This window comes from Canis lupus, chromosome 13 (assembly GCF_011100685.1).
Source record: "Canis lupus familiaris isolate Mischka breed German Shepherd chromosome 13, alternate assembly UU_Cfam_GSD_1.0, whole genome shotgun sequence".
NCBI classification, from domain to species: domain Eukaryota; kingdom Metazoa; phylum Chordata; class Mammalia; order Carnivora; family Canidae; genus Canis; species Canis lupus.
In genome coordinates this window covers 63,841,958-63,865,217 of record NC_049234.1, presented here as the reverse complement: position 1 = coordinate 63,865,217, position 23,260 = coordinate 63,841,958, and the positions used below count along the sequence as shown (strand labels likewise).

At 40.3% G+C, this 23,260-nt stretch overlaps 1 protein-coding gene across 7 annotated transcripts in view; it reads right to left on the bottom strand.

Annotated features, from left to right (window-relative positions):
- The window catches only part of MTHFD2L (methylenetetrahydrofolate dehydrogenase (NADP+ dependent) 2 like), a 137,377-nt gene that overhangs the window by 7,084 nt on the left and 107,033 nt on the right, over nucleotides 1-23,260 (bottom strand). Inside the window, exon 7 of one of the 7 annotated variants that reach the window (XR_005369094.1) lies at nucleotides 2,910-3,078. The exons of the other annotated variants lie outside the window; for them this stretch is intronic. The gene's annotated coding sequence lies outside the window, so the exon portion shown is untranslated. The remainder of the gene's footprint in view (nucleotides 1-2,909; nucleotides 3,079-23,260) is intronic. 7 annotated transcript variants of the gene reach the window in all.

Sequence of the window (23,260 nt, the reverse complement as noted above, 5' to 3'; positions counted from 1 at the left end):
TCCCGACTGAGCCAGTCAAGTACCTCAAAAATTTTTAAGAGTTTATATTATCTATTTGAATTGCATAGCAGTAAACTGGAAGTAGTCAGGAGCGCTCTACCAACAAGAGGCTAGTGAGCGACTTTTAAGGGAACAGGTGGAAACAAAGCAAGGTCATTCAATAGTGACCTTTCAGTTTTGGCTATCACTTAAAACTCAATTGGCTCTTTGTGACTGGTTGTCCTTCGGTTTTGATTTTGTAACCTTGAGGCATTTTTAGGCTTAGATTTTGGTTGGCTTACATGGGCTGCCATGGCATTAGAGCCATATGAATCTAAAAGCCTCCTTGCTTAATTAATTTAACAGAATATAGTGGATTTTTCTGCATTACATATATAAGTCTAACAACCTCAAAACACTGTCAGAATAAGGTAGCCTGGAAACACTCACACACTTGGACCATCCTGTGTATGATACCTAATCAGCCTAAGACTATAGGTTGAATCTCCACGCAGTTAGTTTTACATGATTGAAAATCTATAATCCATGAGTGACCCAAGTACCTTTAATTTTAGTTAATTACTTCTAAAATACATGATATTAGTAACAAAGGGGGAACAGGATATAGACAGTTCAGCACACACCATTTGTTAAATTGATAAATTCCTGTTCTAACAACAGCATCATTTATGTGTGAATAATACATTCCCAGTGCAGTCTAATAAAAATCATCAAATATATTTGAATTACTGAGCATATACACATAGTCCTGTTCTAAGGTATGCAGACTTCTTATTCAGTGAATAGACTCAAAGAAAACACAGAGAACTTTCAGCAAGTCTTATTTAAGAATGTTTTCACACCCACATTATTACACGTGAATGGTCCCCTGCTTTGACCTGCTGGTTTTATGCTTTGTCATGTGAATATGAACAATGAAGTTTTCCCAGATAACTCTTTTATTGTCAGTTAGCACAGATAATACTTCTTTAACACATACTCTGACATTATTAGTTCACATGTTACTTAGATGCATTGCCTTTTACAAATTTCGCTCGCATATGCTTCTATAGGAATCTAAACTAACAACTTGGGCCCTGGGTGGCTCAGCTGCTGAGCATCTGCCTTTGGCTCAGGGCGTGATCCCGGGACTCCGGGGATTGAGTCCCACATCAGGCTTCCTGTATGAAGCCTGCTTCTCCCTCTGCCTATGTCTCTGTCTCTGTCTCTCTCTCTCTGTGTGTCTCTCATGAATAAATAAAATCTTAAAAAAACTAACAAGTTTTCTAGATCTCAAGTATTATTATTGTACGACTTATGTTGCCTTCTAGAAATAGGGTTTGTAAAGTTTACCCTTACCTTTAATTGAAGTTTAGTAGTACACTAGAATTTTTTTTAATCATAGGAAGAGCAAAGGAATAATATTCTTTTGCTTAAGTCCAAATAGGCTTAAAGACATCACCAAAAGAAAAAAAAAACCAGTTTGTATGTATTATCAATCATGGTATGTAACAAAGAAAAGATAAGAATACTTATGATTTGGAAGGCAATGGATTCGTTTTCCAAAAAGCTTCTCTACACACAAACATGTCTTTCCCTCATCACACTTCCATCCAATGTCAAAGTCTAGGCTAGGTCAATAGCCATTTCACAAATAGCTATGAATTAGCAATCCTTTCTTGCTTTGCTCTAGCTATTCCTTCCCCCTGGAATACTCTTCTACTTTATCCAAATAAGAAAATCCTTATTTAAAAGCCAATAAAATGTTACCTGGCTATAATTTTTCTCAAAAACTCACCCCTCCAATGTTGAATTAAAAGCCCCACCACCTGTATTTCCAGTAACTTTATATGTAACTCTGTCATGGAAATTAGCACACTGTGTTGCCTGCCCCCAGTAGCTACGCACTAGCACCTGGATGGTGGAAACCAAGGCTTTACAGCTGGTGCTATCGTCATTGGGCTTCATCTGAGAGTTGCACCATGCACAGGTCATGCATTCGGTAAATTTTGATGAAGTGAACTACATAGCCTTTGAGATTTAAAATCTAAAATCAATCTGCAGGAATGTGTCAGTGGATACAGACAATTTATTTCAAGCTAATTTACTGAAAAACTCAAGCTACTAATTTGCTTGATCATGACAAATTGCCCCTTCCCCCCTTTGTAATAGGCTGACTTGATAGCATGACCAGTGCCTTCCAGGACTTTTTCTACAGAATTGGAAATGCCATGCTTTTAAAATATCAGTGGATCTCTGGCAGAAATGTACTATGCTACGACTATTTACTCTGGTAGTATTTAAAATTATGTATTTGTAAAGTCCTGAGTTTGAAATACTAAAGGGTAAAAATAAAAGACTACTGGTAAATGAAGAATCAAGTACAAACCAACTGCAATGGAAAACAAAATTATTCATTTCACAGTCAAAAGGTAGATAAAATTCGTCATGTCAGGGGATCTGCTGTAGGTAAAGTCATTTTATATAATTTGGTTTTCAACTTTGAAAGGTAAAGTGGCTTGAAATTATGCATATAAAGATAATATTAACCATAGCTACTATCAATTAAATACCTTCTACTTGCCAAGAACTTTACAAATATTATTGTGATAATCCATATGGAATTATTATTTCATCTTAATAGATGAAGAAAGTGTTTCTCCCTGCGGTTAGAGTGACTTACCACTCCCTTATATGGTGGAGATGCTATCTACAGCCCAGTTTGAAACATTCTACGATTCCATGATTCCACCCCATCCCAATGCAACTGTATTACCATGACCTGAATAAGTAGAAAAGTCCCAGGAAAGATTCAGGGGCCAAAATTTGATGCAGTGTTCTCAAAGGGTTTGGAGGATTGTCTGAAAAAAGATATAAGGAGGGAAGTTCTAATAAAGTAACTTTCCTACATTTTTACTCTGAGTACTCACAGCTCATCATCTCTGAATTACATCCAGCACTTCAAATTACACAGCTGGCTTAGCAGTCTGAGTTGCTTTCTTCCTGGGTGTCAGATCAGATCAACCACTGGTCTGCTCAGGTACCATGACACTCCTCTTCCAAATTGTGTTTTTCACAATATGCTTATGTTGCATATTTCTGCTCAAAAAAGTGAGGTTTGGGGTGGAAGGACAGAGGAATGAGGATGAGCTGTTGCACAAAATAACATCTGCCTGAATCTGTAGCTTATGTCTGCTTTTTTGCGCATTCAACTTGTAGAAGGTAACACACCTTTACCTTGCCTTACCTATCACTTCATAGAAACACACTGTGTGATGGGTAGTGGGCCACCTGCCCTGGGCGAGGGCTTCTCTGGACATTCACAAGCGCTCAGTGGCACCAACAGAGCCCTGAACATCACTCACTAGGCAGAAGATTATATCACTATGAATATCCCTGGCTATCAAAAATTGTTCTTTTTTTTTAATTTTTGAAAGAAAGCGGATGAATATGAAAATTAAGTCTGTACACAGTCACGAGAGGTCAACTGTGATGAGTTTGATGGAAAACAACCCATACAAGGTCTCCATCCCTTTTGAGTTTCATGAGAATCTATATCGGAGGAAGAAATAGAAGTTTATTTGCTGCTGGCTAGGGTTAATGTATCATCTATTTACAGAAGAACCAGGATATGGAGGTACTGATTTCTCAAGAAAGGTAGGGAATTATCATTGGCAAATGCCAGTGGGTAAAGATGCCAATTCTTAAAAGAAATTCTCTAGACTGATGATTGTGCATAACTATCTCAGGGTTGTCCTACCTGACATATTTATGAAGCATCAGAAGTGGCTTGTGAGCTTAAATTAGTCTTGTGAGAAAGAGTTAAATCCAATATGTCTGATGCTCTGAAAAGCATCTTCCCCAATCATGTCTGCAAGAGCGTAAGTTAACAAGCATTACATCACCAGAAAAAGCTCTCCTTGGCTGATCTTTCCCTAAGGGCAGACAAAGGTTTGCACCTGCTTGTAGAAGAGGATGCTTTTAAAGATTAATCCTATTACGTGTGAGGAAAAGTGTTCTATATGCTATATTGAAAAGAATCACAGAAGCACTTTAAGGCAACAATCTCCTTCAGAGACTTATTTATTCTGTGTTTAGGTGTAAGGGAGTATATGTGTATGTTAAGGAAAATGCCAAAAATTCTGTATGTATGAAAACCAGGTACAGGATCCTCCCAGCAATCCAAAAAAACCTTTCTTATGCCATGATGGAGTAACAGAAGAAGCATATACCATTAATTTATAGGGGGAAATTTTTGAGCATTCTTAGTCCTAAAAAATAACCTTTTTGGCTCTTCTGACATCTTAGGACATATCTTGCTAACAGATGTGCAAAATAAATGGGGAGAAGCCTAAGTGCTCACAGACACAGTTCACAGCTCTGGCTGCTGGATACTGACATGCTGAAGTGTAGTTCCCAGGGAAGGAGCCTGGTGGGGCCCCCCTCCCTGCTGGGGGTGTGCACTGCCTCTGTGCACACTGTACGTCAGATGCTCACTGTGAAGCAAACACTGAATGCTTTTGGCTTTGCACCTATTCTTTGTTGTTGCTGTTGTTTTTTGCTTTTTTCAGAAAAGCTAAAAACCTCGGATTTCTTTCACTTAGTGAAAACAGATACTAATGTAGTTTTGCTTTGTTTTTTATTTTTTTTTTTTTTGTAACAGCAAAGTGGCAACATGAACTTTCAAGAAGCAGGGAACATGCCTTAGATCTTGATCAATGTCAGGATTTTCATGAGAGGCCCATGAACAGATACTGCGCAATCAGGATTAGATTCAATTTCATGAAGTTAACATGATTCTAGAGTTACTGAAACCATTTGACAGTGAACACAAATAAAACAACCATTAGATCCTATTGTTACTTGCATTGAGCTCACTCTGGGGAATGAGAGTCAGAGGAAAATGACTTGGTCGTGTCTAAAACAGGTTTCTGAAAATAAAGACTATTTTGAGGAAAGGCACTAATTACCACGGCAATTTGTTTCATTGGCCTTTCTATAAACTTTATAGACACCACAGAAGTAAATTCTATAGGCTTCCTTGAGGGTGAGAGGGTTCTGCTAGCATGATCTAGAATATCAGAGAGGATGCTCAGTTGTATAGAAGGGGAAAAGACGACCATTTAAAATCAGTCCTTTGGGATGCAACACTTGCCTCTGTACATGCTACTCTCTGTTTGACGTACCCTGCCTCTACTTTTCTACCTGATGAATATTTATTCTTCCTTTGCAGATCTAGCTAAATGTCACTTCCTTTGTGCTCATTAACTCTCCAGGCTGAATTAACTGTTCATTCACTGACCCATGAAACTTAGTAGAGTGGCTTTCAATTTGCAGTTATAATGAATGCTGTAATCTCCTGACAAATGTAGGCTCGCTCCTTATGGCTCCCTCCCACCTCAAGATTCTGGAGCACACTTCTGAGGATCATTTGCTGAAGGGAGAGAGATTTCTCTCTGGTGGTGTGAGGGGGCCAGTGTTGTACGTGTTAACAGTAGCAAAGAGGAAGTTTAAAACATGGCTGAAGTTCACTGCTTCATGAAGCTACTTCACTAGGGACTTCTGGTTTCCCTTTCAGGCCCCAGGCAAACCCCTAGGTGCAAATGCTTGAATCACAGCTGCTAATGCCCCATGGGTCAAAGCAGGTCACATGGCTAAACTCATATTTAAAATCATGGGATAAGAAGAATGATAAAGCCACATTGCCAAAGGGATGTCCATATGGGGACAGGAGAAATACGTAGTCATTTTTTTTATAATCTACTAAAATAGTCTTTTGGTTTAGAGACAAAAATCCTCTAACCTGCTGCCAGACTCATTCTTTGAAACACAGATTATTTCATTGATCATTTCAGCTTTGGAACATTTGATGAATCTTTACTGTCTTCAGGATAAAGTATAAACTGTTTGTCGTGGCAATAAAGCTCTTTGAGGATCTGGCCCTACATCCGGGTCTGGCATTATTTCCCAACCCTTGCACATTTTCCTAACTTATTCACTGTTCCCACACTGGCTCCAGTTTGGCCCAGATAGATTCACCACAAATATTTCTTGAGAAAGACAGCCAGAGCTGTCCCTCGGAGCTTATAGTGTAGCTAGGAGACAGATATTAAAAATATAAATTACCCCCTTTTTTTTCTGCAATAGGTTTGCCACCCATTGTTTCACACCCATCGTGAAAACCACCACTAAACCTAAACCAAAAATGGGACAGGAAAGGACTCACATCAACATCGTCATTGGACACGTAGACTCGGGCAAGTCTACCGCTACTGGCCATCTGATCCACAAATGTGGTGGGATCGACCAAAGAACTATCGAAGAATTTGAGAAGGAGGCTGCTGAGATGGGAAAAGGCTCCTTCAGGTATGCCTGGGCCTTGGATAAACTGAAAGCTGGACGTGAACGTGGTATCACCACTGATGTGTCCCCGTGGAGACCAGCAGTGTTATGTGACCATCACTGATGCCCCAGGACACAGAGACTTTATCAAAACCATGATTCCGGGCACACGTCAGGCTGACTGTGCTGTCCTGGTCGTTGCCGCTGGTGTCGGTGAATTTGAAGCAGGGTCTCGGGGAATGGGCAGACCCGTGAGCGTGCCCTCTGGCTTACACACTGGGCGTGAAACAACCAATCGTTGGTGTTAACGAAACGGATCCCACTGAGCCACCCCACAGCCCGAGGAGCCCCGAGGACATCGCCCAGGAAGTCAGCACCCGCACCACGGAGCTTGGCTACCCCCCACGCAGCAGCACCACTTGTGCCGTCTCTGGCTGGAAAGGTGACGACAGGCTGGAGCCAGGGGCTAACACGCCGTGGGGCCAGGGACGGAAAGTGCCCCGTGAGGACGGGGATGCGGGAACCCACTGCTCGGAGCTCTGGCTGCATCCCGCCGCCGACTCGTCCACCTGCCAAGCCCTTGCACCTGCCCCTCCGGGACGCCTGCAAAATCGGTGGTGTCGGTACCGGCCCGGGGCCGAGGGGGGCTGGTGTTCTTCGGCCTGGCAGGGGGTCACCTTGCTCCGGTCAATGTTACACCCGAAGGAAAGTCTGTGGAAATGCACCGGGACGCTGGAGTGAGGCTCTTCCTGGGGACAACGTGGGCTTCGATGTCAAGAGCGTGTCTGTCAAAGATGTTCGTCGCGGCGACGCGGCCGGCGACAGCAACAAGGACCCACCCGTGGAAGCAGCTGGCTTCGCGGCTCAGGTGATTCTCCTGAACCTCCAGGCCAAATCGGTGCTGGACACGCACCTGTGCTGGGCCGACCCGCAGCTCACAGCGCTTGCAGGTTTGCGGAGCTGAAGGGGAAGGTAGATCGTCGTTCTGGAAAGAAGCTGGAAGATGGTCCCAAGTTCGTGAAATCTGGGGATGTGGTTCCTGGCAAACCTATGTGTGTTGAGAGCTTCTCTGACCACCCTCCTCTGGGCCGTTTTGCTGCTCGTGACATGAGACAGACGGTGGCGCGGATGTCCTCAAAGCGGAGGACAAGAAGGCAGCTGGAGCTGGCAGAGTCCCCCAGTCTGCCCAGAAAGCCCAGGAGGCTAAATGAGTATTATCCCCAACACCTGCCACCCCAGTCTTGATCGGTGGTGGAAGAACGGCCTCAGAACTGTGTCAATCGGCCACTTGGGTTGAATAGTAAAAGTCTGGTTAATGAGAACAACGCATCGTAAAACCCTCAGAAGGAAGGGAGAATGTTGTGTGGACCATTTGGTTTTATTTTTTTGTGCGTGTGTGGCAGTTTTAAGTTATTTGTTTTAAAATCAGTACTTTTTATTGGAAACAACTTTTTAAAAAAGATTTTACTTATTTATTCATGACAGACAAAGAGAGGCAGAGACACAGGTTGAGGGAGAAGCAGGCTCTACGAAAAGAGCCCAATTTGGGACTCGATCCCATGACTCCGGGATCATGACCTGAGCTGAAGGCAGATGCTCAACCACTGAGCCACCCAGGCTTCCCTAATGGAAACAACTTGACCAAAAATCTGTCACAGAATTTTGAGACCCATTAAAATAAAAGTTCAATGAGGAAAAAAAAAAATATATATATATATATATAATTACCCCGAAAATAATTGAACTATGGTTATGAAATGTGCTACCCATGTGATTGTGAGGAGGCTCTAACTGAGCACTGCATACACATATGGGTTTTATCTATGCCAAGCCCAGAAACATGAAGGATAAATCAAACTTTTCCATGTGAAATGAAGAGGTGGGGCACAGACACTGTTGGTAGGTGGAACAATGTCTGTGGTGAAGGTGGAAAGAAGCTTCCTTCAGGTGGAAAGGAGCATGAACGCTTAGAAATGCTGCAATAAGGCCAGGGTTGCCAACATGTAGCTATGAAGGAGAAGATTCCTGCTCATGCAGAGCCCAGAAGTATTTTAAATTTAGAGGAAAAAAAATCTATCCTGAGCAAGATACGATCAAGTGGGGAAGCTGTCATCATCTGACACAGAGGAAAGGGAGATAATAAAAGTAAGAACATAAAGTAAGATGTGCTAAGACGGTAATAAATTCTAGTTCTCCAGTGAGTAGCTCAAGGAGGAAACAGAAATCAGATACGAGCATCAAAGAAAGATCTGTAGACAGAAAAGCTTCAAGATCTGATGGATGCCAGAGGCGTAAGAAAAAGGAGAGACTACAATGAAGACATAAGGAAATAGTAAAAGCGAAAGGAGGTTCGATCTGACAATGAATTTGATGCAACAGAGGAGCTGACAGTAGTTCATTATGACCAAAGTGCATGAGAAAAACAGAGTAGAGTGAGATGTAGTGGGGGATGTAGCCATGGGCTGCATGACCCCCAGGTGAGGGGGCAGGACATTTAGATGGGGTGATGGCAGCTGTAATTATTGTGTCCCGGCGAATAAACTTTCAAGTCTTTTGTGAAAAAACTTGGTTATTTTTATAGGTTGGAACAGCCAGTTTTGCAGAGCGAGAAATTGGGGGTGAAAAATGTATACTACATGATAATTTCAGAAAATGACAGAGAAATTCACATTGTATTTTCACAAAGTTTCAGGTCCTGGAACATTATTCAACTATTATCCAAGAAACCCTTTCTTTGCCTGAAGTCTGAAATCTAATCTGTCATGCTCCTTTTTCTCCACTCAGTGGGTGACTGACTACACTCTCCTGGTTACTAGATTCAGATTTCTAAAGTAAAGAATTCAGATGGGTGTGGCCTGACATCTTTTCCATTGAAGACAACTATGTATCAAGGTCAAGATTAGAACAAGAAGTATGGAGCAGAAGTCATTAGGTTATTTTATATTTAAAATTTGAGATGATGACAGGGATGATGGAGGAGACTGCATGTCCAGTGTCTATGTCTCAAAAAAATCCAGGAGTCACACGTGGTCACAAGGTGTGGAAAGATTACTCACGAAGGATACTAATAGCAACATAAGAGACATCAAAATGCCCTTTAACAAGTCAAGTAAGAATGAAAGGAAACGTATGTGACCATTATTAATCTTTGGCACCAGCAATCCATGTCTCATGACTGGATGTCTCTGGCTGGTATGTTCTGTGTCATTATTTTCTCTGGAAACTTTATGCTCCCAGGTTCCTAGGGCCTGGACTTCATAATTCAAATTCTTGCCTAAGACACTTTGTTAGACACTCCACAATTCTTTGGCAAATAGTGAATTTCTGCTTCAGTATATAATGTACTCCAAAGGTTCCAAATAATGGAATTTCCAGATGTATCTAAACAACTGGTTTTGCTAGTATGGCTTGGAAGTTGCATATTCTGGCAAAGTTAAAGAATATGTTTGTGCTTTATAAATGCATTTTTGGGTGGAGGATGAGGACCTCACATCTCAGGGTGCTGTAATATTGGTTTATTTCTCTTTGTATTTTGTCCAGTTCTCTATCACTTTTAAGGAAGTACTCCATGATCCATGTCAGATTTGCAACAACTGATTTTTAAAACCAACTTCCTTCCCCAAAAGGAAAAGATCCTTATGTGTGGCAAGGATCCCCAAAAGGGGATGTGTGTCCTTATCCCCAAAAGGAATGATTCCTTATGTGTGGCAAGACAGCAGATGAAAATTTCTTGTTTTTCTCATATGAATTTCAACCTTCTATATTCTAATATACCTGTGTAATTGTCTAAATTAAGTGCTTGGAGAATTTTCCCATGCTTCTAAATGTAGGCCATTTAGGCATGACCTCTCAAACACATCTACTATAATGAAGGGGGAGACAAGCTTCAGGAAAATGAAGTATGAGAATAACAACCAGAAAAACCTGACTGGCGTAGGACTGGAGAAATAGTATGACTCAGGAGGTAATATGGAAAACACTTCACTTTCTCATATGGTTGATATAAAAATGACACTTACGAGCATGATGAGTTAGAGGAAAGGGCTCCTTGACAAGTGAATGGCTCGCCACTGGACACTTGCAGGGCAACAAGGATTCAGATATCCCAAAGGCAATTCACTATGCTTCCTTTTGCATTTATCTGGCTGCCTGATTCTGGGGTTTCTACAAGATTTCTACATATATTAGGACATTCATTAGCACAGCACCTTTGGAGAAGCAATGGAACAGGCAGGATTATAGAGTTTGAGTATGAGACTGATCCACATGTCTAGACAGATTGTTTTGGCTTCATTAGCATTGTAAGTTGCACTTACCAATGCATCCCTCACCTATTTACCATACTATCTGTATGTGTAGGGTGGCTACGCCTTTGCTTTTTCTTTATTTTTTTTAAAGATTTTATTCATTTATTCATGAGAGACAGAGACAGAGAGAGGCAGAGACACAGGCAGAGGGAGAAGCAGGCTCAGTGCAGGGAGCCCGACATGGGACTGAACCCCGGGACTCCAGGATCCCCGGGACTCCCTGAGCTGAAGGCAGATGCTCAACCACTGAGCCACCCAGAGGTCCCGCCTTTGCTTTTTCTTTACATTAAATCCCATCTCTCCATATGCCCAGGTACCTGCCTCATAGATATGAATACCAAAAAACACCACTCACACTATTTGGAAGGCATTCAGTCGAGCCAAACAGCAAACCAATAACCAAATGAAAATCTGAAATTCCTTTCTGTAAACTCTGTCTATGGCTCATCCATGGAACCTCCTTTCTGACTATGGATGGTGTCAGCTATCAGGGCCAGTTTCCACTTTGGTAGGCAGGAGCAAGGATTACTGCCATGTGTATTTCTAGTACTCTACCCAAAAGACTAACAATATCTCCCTTTCATTATTTCTTTAGGAGAAACATAATTATCATTTACTCCTGTCATTCTCCCCAATCCTTTTTCCTCAAGCTACTGAACATCCCTATCATACAGTGAGAAATCTGTAAACTAGATAGGCTGTTTAAAGTGTCCTCCAAGTCTCTTGGCAAGGCCTCGATGTCAGGAATCTGCCATAATCAACCCAAGATACTAAAAGATAAAATCTCCTTCCATAGATAATTGTACTTTAATATGGAGCCCTGAGAAACAACTACAAAAAAACAAAACAAAACAAAATCTCATCATTAGGTATAAGAGAAGAAAGACTTGTAGATGTACCAGCACTTCTCTTGTTCTTGTGGATGTCCTTTTTGTGCTTCAACTTTTAACTTCTCTATGAAGGTAGATTGCTCAATGTCAAATATATTCCTCTGAAAATAAAATCTTTAAAGCTGACCTGATTTCAAAGACCTGGACTTCATAATGAGCACCATTATGCTCATTATGCTACATTGTAAAATGTAAGTGTGCCGTGAGCCACAGTGGAGGTAGCTGCTCACTAATAAGGATCTCATAGTGACCATTACTACTTGTTTTCTGAACTGAGCTGTATAGGCACTATGACCATGGTGTTTGTAACCGTCTCTCTAACAGAGGCTTTTGCAAATTTCCATCAACTTTTTAAAAAAGATTTTATTTATTTATTCATGAGAGACACAGAGAGAAAGAGACAGGGACACAGGCAGAGGGAGAAGCAGGTTCCCTGTGGGGAGCCTGACGTGAGAATAGAATCTAATTATGGTGGCACTGTGATCTTGGACTTCCAGCATCCAAAACTATAAGAAATAAATGCTTATTGTTTAAATTACCCAGTTTGTGGTAATTTGTTATAGCAGCCTGAACTAAGACACGTATCATCAAATTAAATGATTAACAATGAAAACTGAGTTGGTGGGAAGTCACTTTAACTTTGTTTTGTTTGTTTGTTTTACAATATCATAGATAATAGTTACGTCTAAGTGATCTACTTCAAAGATAGTACTCTTTCCTTAGAAACTGGCAATATTATCTTGCTTTCCCATCTTGTATAACACATACTTATGAGTAACTAGTGCCAAAGTCACTTCCAAAAGAAGCTTACTTTAAATCAAACAGATGAACACAGAGAAAAGAAGAAAAAAGAAAAGAAGGAAAACCATAAACAGACTCTTAACTACAGAGAATAATCTGAGGATTTGCTGGAAGGGAAGTGGGTGGAGGGATGGGCTAAATGGGTGATGGGCATTAAGGAGGGCACTTGTGATGAGCACTGGGTGTCACATATAAGTGATGAGTCACTAAATTCTACTTCCAAAACTAGTATTACACTATATGTTAACTGACTAGAATTTAAATAAAAGCTTGAAACATTGAAAAAAAAAAAGCAGCAGCAGCTTACTTTAACAATTAATCTGGAGAATATAAATTCCATGAAAGCAGGAACTTTATCCTGCACATGACTATGTCCCTGATACCTTCAAGGTATGCTGAAGGAGAAATATATGTTGAGTAAATCAACGAATGATTCAATGGATATATTATTACTGGACCTGGATTGTTGTGGGTTAATAATATGTTTGATGCTACCCTGAGTGGCAGCTTGTGTTCCCATTAAGGCAACTTTAAGGAATTACCTCTGTAATGCAACATTAGAGATTTGTAAGTACAGAGGATGGTCATGCACCTGACCAATGGTATGACTAAGAAGGCTGAGACCTGCTGTGGGATGGAGACAAAAGAAGTGTAGGACAAGAAGTTTATCTTACAGAGACATACAATTCAATAGATAACAACTAAGTAAAAGTGCAAGGTTGTACAGGATTAAGAACAAAATGAACAGGGGTACCTGGGTGGCTCAGTGGTTGAGTGTCTGCCTTTGACTTAGGTTGTGATCCTGGGTCCTGGGATCGATTCCCCCCCCCATGAGACTCCCCATGGAAAGCCTGCTTCTCCCTCTGCCTATGTCTCTGCCTCTCTCTGTGTGTCTCTCATGAATAAATAAAATCTTTTAAAAAATAAATTAATTAAAAAAAGAACAAAATGAACAAGGCAGATGAGACCTGCTATAGGAGTTTGGAGAAGATAGAGATAAACATGAGTGCTTTCAAGTTGGTTCATATGATTTTCGACTGAAGAACAGACTTGGCCAGAAGAGAGCTGAGGCCAGAAAAGCCCCTGAGGGACAGGGTCATAACAGCAATGCAAAGTTACATCTTTCTGGACTAGTACTGAAGTGAGAATGAAGAGGAAGGTGAATCATGTGCACACACAGATACTGTCTTCTGCTAGGCACTGTGCTCAGCTCATGTGAGGTGATTATTTCATTTACTCTTCATAACAACTTTCTAAGATAGCCATTATCATCTGCTTTTCAGATGATAAAATCAAGTCTCAGAGAGAGGTGAAGGGATTTGCCTAAGATCATAATTGTTTTATGCAACAGAACTAGGATTCAAACATAAGTAAGCCTGACTCCAAATCATACTCTTTTAAGAAAGATAGGACATAATATATACAGAGCATGGAGCGAAAAGGTAACTCAGCTTTCAAAGGTGAAATACTGTGCATACACAAGACATCCGGAAACGACTATTAAAGGAAGGGAAAATATAGATTAAAAGCTGCTTCAAAAGCACTCCAGGGGTTTTATTCCACATCTAGTAGTTTTTTAGAAAATGGTAGTGTGCTTCTGTAATAATTCTAGACCTCGTTTGTCCTCATATTTTGACTACTGGGTTAGAATTTTGAGAAATAATTCTGATCAGTAAAGTCCTAAATTATAGAGCCTTTTTTTTTTTTTTTTGTTCTAGGAGGGATTTCGTGTCAAGTAGAGATACTCTGAAGAATACAAAGTAAGCCTGTAGCTACTTGGGGCACAATATTCAGGATTGTTTCAATGTCATATTTCCCTTGTTCAACAATGGTGAGACTACTATTGGGTACAAAAGACCTTTTGCAATTTTTCTTCTTTGTTTTTTTTTTTTTTTTTTGGTATTTCAATAAAATTTTACTTATGGACATTTTTATTTTTTATTTTTTTTTTCTTTATGAGTTTTCTTTTTTTTTTTTATTGGTGTTCAATTTACTAACATACAGAATAACCCCCAGTGCCCGTCACCCATTCACTCCCACCCCCCGCCCTCCTCCCCTTCCAACACCCCTAGTTCGTTTCCCAGAGTTAGCAGTCTTTACGTTCTGTCTCCCTTTCTGATATTTCCCACACATTTCTTCTCCCTTCCCTTCTATTCCCTTTCACTATTATTTATATTCCCCAAATGAATGAGAACATATAATGTTTGTCCTTCTCCGACTGGCTTACTTCACTCAGCATAATACCCTCCAGTTCCATCCACGTTGAAGCAAATGGTGGGTATTTGTCATTTCTAATGGCTGAGGAATATTCCATTGTGTACAGAGACCACATCTTCTTTATCCATTCATCTTTCGTTGGACACCGAGGCTCCTTCCACAGTTTGGCTATCGTGGCCATTGCTGCTATAAACATCGGGGTGCAGGTGTCCCGGCGTTTCACTGCATCTGTATCTTTGGGGTAAATCCCCAACAGTGCAATTGCTGGGTCGTAGGGCAGGTCTATTTTTAACTCTTTGAGGAACCTCCACACAGTTTTCCAGAGTGGCTGCACCAGTTCACATTCCCACCAACAGTGTATGAGGGTTCCCTTTTCTCCACATCCTCTCCAACATTTGTTGTTTCCTGCCTTGTTAATTTTCCCCATTCTCACTGGTGTGAGGTGGTATCTCATTGTGGTTTTGATTTGTATTTCCCTGATGGCAAGTGATGCAGAGCATTTTCTCATGTGCATGTTGGCCATGTCTATGTCTTCCTCTGTGAGATTTCTCTTCATGTCTTTTGCCCATTTCATGATTGGATTGTTTGTTTCTTTGGTGTTGAGTTTAATAAGTTCTTTATAGATCTTGGAAACTAGCCCTTTATCTGATATGTCATTTGCAAATATCTTCTCCCATTCTGTAGGTTGTCTTTGAGTTTTGTTGACTGTATCCTTTGCTGTGCAAAAGCTTCTTATCTTGATTAAGTCCCAATAGTTCATTTTTGCTTTTGTTTCTTTTGCCTTCATGGATGTATCTTGCAAGAAGTTACTATGGCCGAGTTCAAAAAGGGTGTTGCCTGTGTTCTCCTCTAGGATTTTGATGGAATCTTGTCTCACATTTAGATCTTTCATCCATTTTGAGTTTGTCTTTGTGTATGGTGAAAGAGAGTGGTCTAGTTTCATTCTTCTGCATGTGGATGTCCAATTTTCCCAGCACCACTTATTGAAGAGACTGTCTTTCTTCCAATGGATAGTCTTTCCTCCTTTATCGAATATTAGTTGCATTTGCTATTTCTCACTTGGAAAGATCCCCCCCACCACCCCATCCACTCTCTACCCTATATACACACACTTGGTAAAATTCATCTTCTCAGACTCATCTCAAAAAGATTCTAGAACTGGCACCTTCACTCTTGCTTATTTGAAGACTCTTATAGAGCCATAATTGATTCTTCTCTTTCTTGTATATCTAATCATTCAGCCAATCATTCCAACTCTTCCTTTAAATTATATCTCCCATCTAACCACCTGTTAACACCTTCACCCATTACCATGTTGGCCTACATCCCATCTTGGATAATTTCTTACTTGGATAATTACAATAGCCTCCTAACAGGTCCCTATTTATATCCTAACCTCTCCAAGGTCTGTTTGCCATCAGTAGCCAGAGTGATTCTGTTAAGATGCAAGTCAACTGTCATTTCTCTGCCCCAAATCCTCTACTAGATTTCTACTGCACTAAAAGTAAAATCCACATTTCTTTCCACAGCCCTACATGATATGCCACCCTGCTGCTACCTCTTTGACCTTATTCCCCAAACTCTTCCCCTTATTTGCTCTGAGCCAGTTACAATGGCCTGATGGAGCTCATGACAGCCATTAGGCATGCTGATCCTCAAGGCCTTCACACTTGATGCTCCCTGTGTGTGGAATATTCCTCTCCCATATCCACATGGCTCTCTCCCTCACTTCGTTCTGGTTGGCAGTGTGCCTTCTCTGACCACCCCTTTTAAGCAACCTTGCTCTATAATTCTCTAGCCTTCCTTATCTTGTTTTCATTTTGTAACATAAACACTGCCCAGTATATTACATGGATATGTATGGATTTGTTTATTATCTGTCTTCTCCAACCAGATGTGAGTTCTTATAGGTTAGAACTTGGCCTACTTAGATCACTGCCACATCTCAAGTGTCTATCACAACACCTGACACACAGCTTCACTTCAAACCCACCTGCATCCCAGCCTCAGCCTCACTCTGCCCTCTAGGTATTCCTGAGAGGGCCAAGGGAGGCTCCATCCCTTCCCACTGTGCTCCTTATTTCTGTTTGCAAAAGGCTGTGGTGAGGGGCCAGAGAAGCCCCTTGGACTATACAGTACTAGGAATGATGGGCCAGAAAGAAAATCACTGGCAGGAAATGGGCTCAGCTGTTGTGAGCCCTGCAAGACCGGTGTATATCATTCTTGGTGTAGTTAAGAAAAGAGCAGGTTGTAAGACAGATGGATGAATTAGTCTAGGCTCTGGGCCTTCTCTTCTCCCTAACTGTCTTGGGCAGTTGGCCTAGGGGTCCCCTTTCTCTCCCTCCCTGGGACCATCCTCTCCCCATCCACACATTCTTCTTTAAGTTTAAGCTCAGACTCTCATGAAACTTGTTCTCCCTAGAGAATTGTGTTGGTCCTGTGTCATCCCTCTGCAGACTACAGGGTGAGGTAACCTAGCTTCAGGAGGGCACTTGGCCCATTGCTCTCCCAGCCTATTCACAGAAACTGTATATACAGTATATTCCTGTATATACAGGACCCCAAAGGAGGCTCCAAAGAGCAAGCAGGGCATTGAGGAGCCGAGAGCAAACAATTAACACTAGGAAGAAAACGCCCTACCCACACCCCAGTATACACCGTGTTCTGGTCTGAACCTAATTAAGATCCCTCGCACTGCATTTTTTAAAAAATTAATTGAAATATAATTTATATAAAACACTGTTTAAGTTAAAAATGTATAACCTGATGAACTGAAACATATATATATATATATATATATATATATATATATATATATATATATACTATGATTACCATCTTGGCTTTATTTAACACCTCTATCACACCACAGAATTATAATTTCTTTTTTGTGGGAAAACATTTAAGATCTAGTTTTTTGGCAATTTTGAAATATATAATATGGTATTGTTGACTATAATCACTATGCTGTGGATTAGAGCTCCAGAATTTATTCACTTTCTAGTTGCAAGTTTGCACTCTTTAACAACATCTTCCCAGTCCCCAACTCCCCACTGGGCCCCTGGTAACTACCATTCTACTTTGCTTCTACAAATTCAGCTTTTTCAGATTCCACATGTAAGTAATATCATACAGCATTTGTCTTTGTCTGACTTATCTCATTAAGCATAATGCCCTCCAGGTCCACCCATGTTGTCACAAATGGCAGGATTTCCTTCTATCTAATGGCTGAAAATGTTCAACTGAATATACCACATCTTTTTTACCCCTTCATCCATTGACTTGACACTGTTGTTTCCATATCTTGGGTATTGTGAATAATGCTGCAATAAATATGGTTACACAGATATCTTTTTTGATAACCTTTTCTCATTTCCTTTGGATACACACCCAGAAGTGGGATCACCGGATCATAAAATCAATACACAAAAATCAGTTTTTCACAAAAGTGGAAAGATATCCCATGTTCATGGACTGGAAGAACTAATAGTGCTAACGTATCTATATTACCCAAAGCCATCTATAGATCCATGCAATTCCTACCAAAATTCCAATAGTGTTTTTCACAGAAATAGGAAAAATAGGAAAAAAAAAATAATGGTATGAAACCACTAAGGCCCTGAATAGTCATTTCCTGATTTCAAACTATACTATAAAGCTATACTAAAGACATTATGGTACTGGCATAAAAACAGACACATAGAACAATGGAACAAAGTAGAAAGCCCAGAAATAAGCCACTGCATGTAACGTCAACTGTTGTTTGACAGAGAAGCCAAGAACACTTGAAGGGGAAAGGGTACACTCTTCAGTAAATGGTGCTAGGAAAACTACATGTAGAAAAATGAAATTGGACTCCTGTCTTATACTACTTACAAAAATCAAGTCCAAATGCATTAAAGACTTAAATATAAAACCTGATACCATAAAATTTCTAAAAGAGAACATAGGGGGAAAGTTCCTTGATGTTGGTCTTGGAAATGAGTTTATGAATACGACACCAAAACAAAGGAAACAAGAGCAAAAATCAACAAGCAGGACTACATCAAATAAAAAAAAAAAAAAAAAAAAAAAAAAGCTCCTGCACAATAAAAGAAATGCTCAACAAAATGAAAAGGCAACCTACAGAACAGGAGAAAATATTTGCAAATAATATATCACATAAGGGGTTATTATCCAAAATACTTTATAAAAATTACCTAAAGAATGCAAAACAACTCATTAACAAAAACTAATCCAATTAAAAAATGGACAGAAGACATAGATATTTTTCCAAAGAAGACTTCTAAATGGTCAACTAGTACATGAAAAGAAGTTCAATATCACTCATCTTCAGGAAAATGCCTTACAGAGCATACACACAAAAACCTTAGTACTTGAGCCAGGGACATGCAGAGTCTGTGTGGGCCCTGAGTCCATGATCAGCAGATGGGGCCTTTCTCACAGGCTTGTCCCTACTTCCTGCAGGTTTGACCAGAGCTTACTTACCTAAGCTGCCTAAAAGTACCATGTCTTCATTACTGGAGTCTCTCTGGGGTATGCCTGGCCCAGGCCTTTGGTCTCTAGCAGGGCCTTATGGCAGCAGCAATAGTTCCATTGCTTGAGGCTGGGGGCCTTGGGTCCCCTGCAGACTTCCACCCTGAGGCCTCCACCCCACTTCTTGGCCAAATGAGCCAATTCAGTCAAGGCTGGCTTGTCCTCTGTCCTTTTTCTATCTAACTGGGATCCTTGCCTCACCTACTATCATCTATCCTCAGACACTTTGGGAACCCTTTCTCAAGAGGCAGGTCACCTGTGGTCAGTTTGTGCCACAGTAAGACCAGCAGGGGTAGAAGGAAGCTTGGGAACTGTCCTAGCTGATCACCCTAAGCAGATCTCATGCTCTCTTGACACATTTCACTTTGTGGGTTTCTCTTTCCTGTCTGGTCACAATAGGTGGTAACTTATATGCCTTTCCTATTCAGGACCAGTTATAGATGGTGGCTGAGACAAGGCTGAGATCTAGATCTATTCCCCTTGCTATTTTTCCAACTCCTGAATATACTGTATGACATGGATTTCAATAAAAGCATGGCTTAGAGAATTTGAAGGGCTACACTGAAAACATCAGTAATGATCAAGAGATCAAAAGGTCAGTAAAGAGATATGGAAACCGCAAAGGGACTTGACATAATTTTCAACATTGCATGAAGTTGTCAAAAAGTGTCTAGTCTTCAGATGCCTGGGTGGCTCAGTTGGTTAAGCAATTCAACTCTTGAATGCTTAATCAACTCTTGATTTCAGCCTAGTTCATGATCTCAGGGTCATGAGACTGAGCCTTATGTCAGGCTCCATGCTAGGCATGGAGCCTGCTTGGGATTCTCTCTCTCTCCCTCTACTTACCCAGTTCCCAACACCACTCTCATGGACACTCTCTCTCAAAAAAATAAAAAAAATAAATAAAAAATAAAAAGTGTCTAGTCTCTACAAATGATTGAATAATAAAAATGAGTTTAGTTAGAACTGAAGACATTTTGGTGAAATTGTACTATCTACATATCTAAAGTATATCTACAGAGTTCACTGTTAATATTATTAAGATCTGAGTCATGATATGACTTCACTGACATTAGGCATCCACCAATCACACAGGAAGGAGTTAATAAGTGGGTCAGGCTTTGAAACTTACTAAAAAGCAAGCAGTGAGACTATACGATGAGGCTATCACAGCTGAATGAATTAAGGGTAGACTAAATAGTATATGGGGGTTAGAGGAAGATCTCTCTCTCTATTCCAAGTAAGAGATTAGTTTTCAAGTTCTTCTGTACATAATGGATCATTCTTCATCCAGGCATGCCTTTCCATCTAGAAACTATGGATTCCACATCTTTTCACTTCCATATACAATAGCCATATGGCTATATTCAGGTCAATAGGATGCTAGCAAAAGTGATGCATACATCCTCCAGTTCAATTTTCTTAAAGTGAAGCCACTTGTCCTCATCTCTCTTTCACTTTTCAGTGGAAGAAAACATGGATGAGGAGGCGACTGCTTCCAACTTCAACTGTATGGATAAGAATACTCAAGTGGAACAGTGATATGGGCTGTGTGTCTCCCCCAAATTCATATGTTGAAGTCCTAACCATCAGTACCTCAGAATGTCACTATGTTGGTAATTAAGATGATGCCATTAGGATGGACCCTAATCAAATATGACTAGTGTCCTCGTAAGAAGAGGAAAATTGGACATAGACATAGTACAGAGGAAAGCTAACGTGAAGACAGAGAGAAGCTGGCCATCTACAAGTCAAGGAGAGAGGCTGCAGAAGAAATAACCCTGGTGATACTTTGATCTCTGACTTCTAGCCTCCAGATGTGTGAAAAATAAATTTCTGTTGTTTAAACCACACAGTGTTTAGTACTTAGTTATGGCAGTTTTATCAAACTAATACCAACAGTAAGATAGATGAAAGCAGTATCCCCGAACGAAGAAGAGCTGTCTAACTCCAGACTTCAGTAGGTGACAGCTAAACTCCCTTGTTGGAGTTCATGTATTTTGGTGTCCCTTTCTTATAGCAGCATAACCTATACTCTAGTATAATATTTAGAGGGGGAAAAATAGAAACAACATTTAATAAAAGAGACAGAATGAGGCAAATTCTGAAAGATTCACTAAACATAACCATGAATCAGGGCTCCAGCATGGAAAACAGTTGCTAAAAATCTACGGCCCTAAGTCATATATTCCTCAAGATATGGAAAATATGCATACATGAACCGTTTGGAAGCAAGTACAGTTAAAAAATAATGGGTTGCATTAGAGCAGACATTCTTTTCCAAATAATGTGGCTTATCCATTTTTATAATTTAAATCTGTTTCATCAACACTGTAGTGCACCTAAGACTTATCTCTGTATTTCTATGTATTTCTATAACTTTAAGTCTGCAAAGAGACACTCTTAGACATTAGCCTCACCTTTTCAGACTTTGAGAAAAGAGCCTACACATTATTCCTACCTCTTTCTTTTCAGCAGTTCTTCCCAGCCTTTTTTTTAATTCCCTGTCTTGGGACAGACCAATGATTGGAGAGGTGTGGTCAGGAGTAGAAGGCAGGGAGGAAAGATGGGAGGAGAAAAGGAGCAGACATTCTAGTTCCTTTCATTCCACTGCAATCCCTGAAGAATTCATCGTAAAACTGAAGTAAAGCTATTAAAAGCTTCAAAAGATTATAGAAACATCTGTGTGGTAGCTAGGAGGTGCAAATGAGGCCTGAGAATTGGCCAGTGCAAACGAGGTTAGCTGAATTAACAGCACGGGAAGTCATTAATTAGACTGTTCAGCTCGCCAAATCCATTCAGAGAATTGCTGTCATAAAAGCAGTATAATTATGAGCTAGTCCAGCACTGCAGACTGCTTTCCAGTCAGAAGAAGCAATTTACAACTCATACCCCATAATCTCTTGTTTCGACCTCATGAGGATATGCTCTTCTTTGTGAGAAATGCATGAAGTTTCTTTCAAAGCTACTAATAGAAGATGACCAGGTTAGAGTAGATGAGCCCCATTGTTGTTATTTTTTTAAATCTGTAGAGCAGATCTAAATTTTTCAAGAGACATTATTTATTGTGTGATTGCTAGTAATGAGAAACAATTCTCAGACAGAGAAAATAATTTTATCACAGATGCTTTTAAGTACAGTTTCTTCTTTTCATGCCTTAAATTAGAGGGGAGAGGTAGGTTCAGGTAACTGAAGGGGAATGGGAAGTATTTGTCAGAGGTTGGAAGCAATGATGAGCTATCTTGAATTCTATAATTAAGGATCAATTCAAACCAAAATTGCATTTCAATTTAGTAATAACTTTAAGGCCCTATTAACTCAAGACACCCAGAGAGGAAAGGTGTTGTAGGGAGGGCCTAACTTGGATCTATATTGAGGAAAAACACCAGTGTGGATTCCCTGGGAGAGGTGTGACACAAACACAAGTGAATAATCAGGTAGTAGAGGTGATTGTGGCATTGGATAGAAGTTTGAACTCAATGACTCATTGCCAGCTAATTTCACTGGACAGGGAGTTAAATATGGGCAGTGCTCACCTTCCACAGTAGCAGAAAAGACCTTACAAACCCCTGTGCAAACTGAAACAGTACAAAGCCATTCTAATGATCGATGGAGGACATTACGTTTGTTCGACCTTTAGAAATTTTTGTCAAAACATTAAAAATCCTCTTTCTATGGTTTATAAATGTATAGGAATTGAAAATAGTACTAAAACATTTCTTTAGAGTGCCATAATATATTTAGAACATTAGAAACACTGAGAATTAAAGGGCTTTATTTATTTGCAGAAACTTCTCAAAAGTAGTTTGAGCAGTGTTTTGTGTTCTTCTGGTCACATACGGTACAGTATTGGGTGAGCACCTTTCCTGCGTCTTGGTGAATTTGGATTCCTTTCCAAATTTGGACCAGCTTCCAACATTTTGTATTTGCCCTTTCAACGCCATGAAAGAGGGTTTTTTAACATGAAGTTTTATGCCAGTCTCACTTCCTCTCGGATATCGTCGTCCTTTTAGCGGCAACCACTTCCTCGTTTGCATCGACATGTTGGATTTCACCAAGTTCCTCTGGCTGCGTAGCCAGAATCTCAAATGGCAAGTGGGGGCACTCTCGACATCCCATTGTCAGGTGTTCCAAATTCTATTTTCAGCATTATATGTTCATGTCAGGGTTTTTCTTTGCTTTCCATTT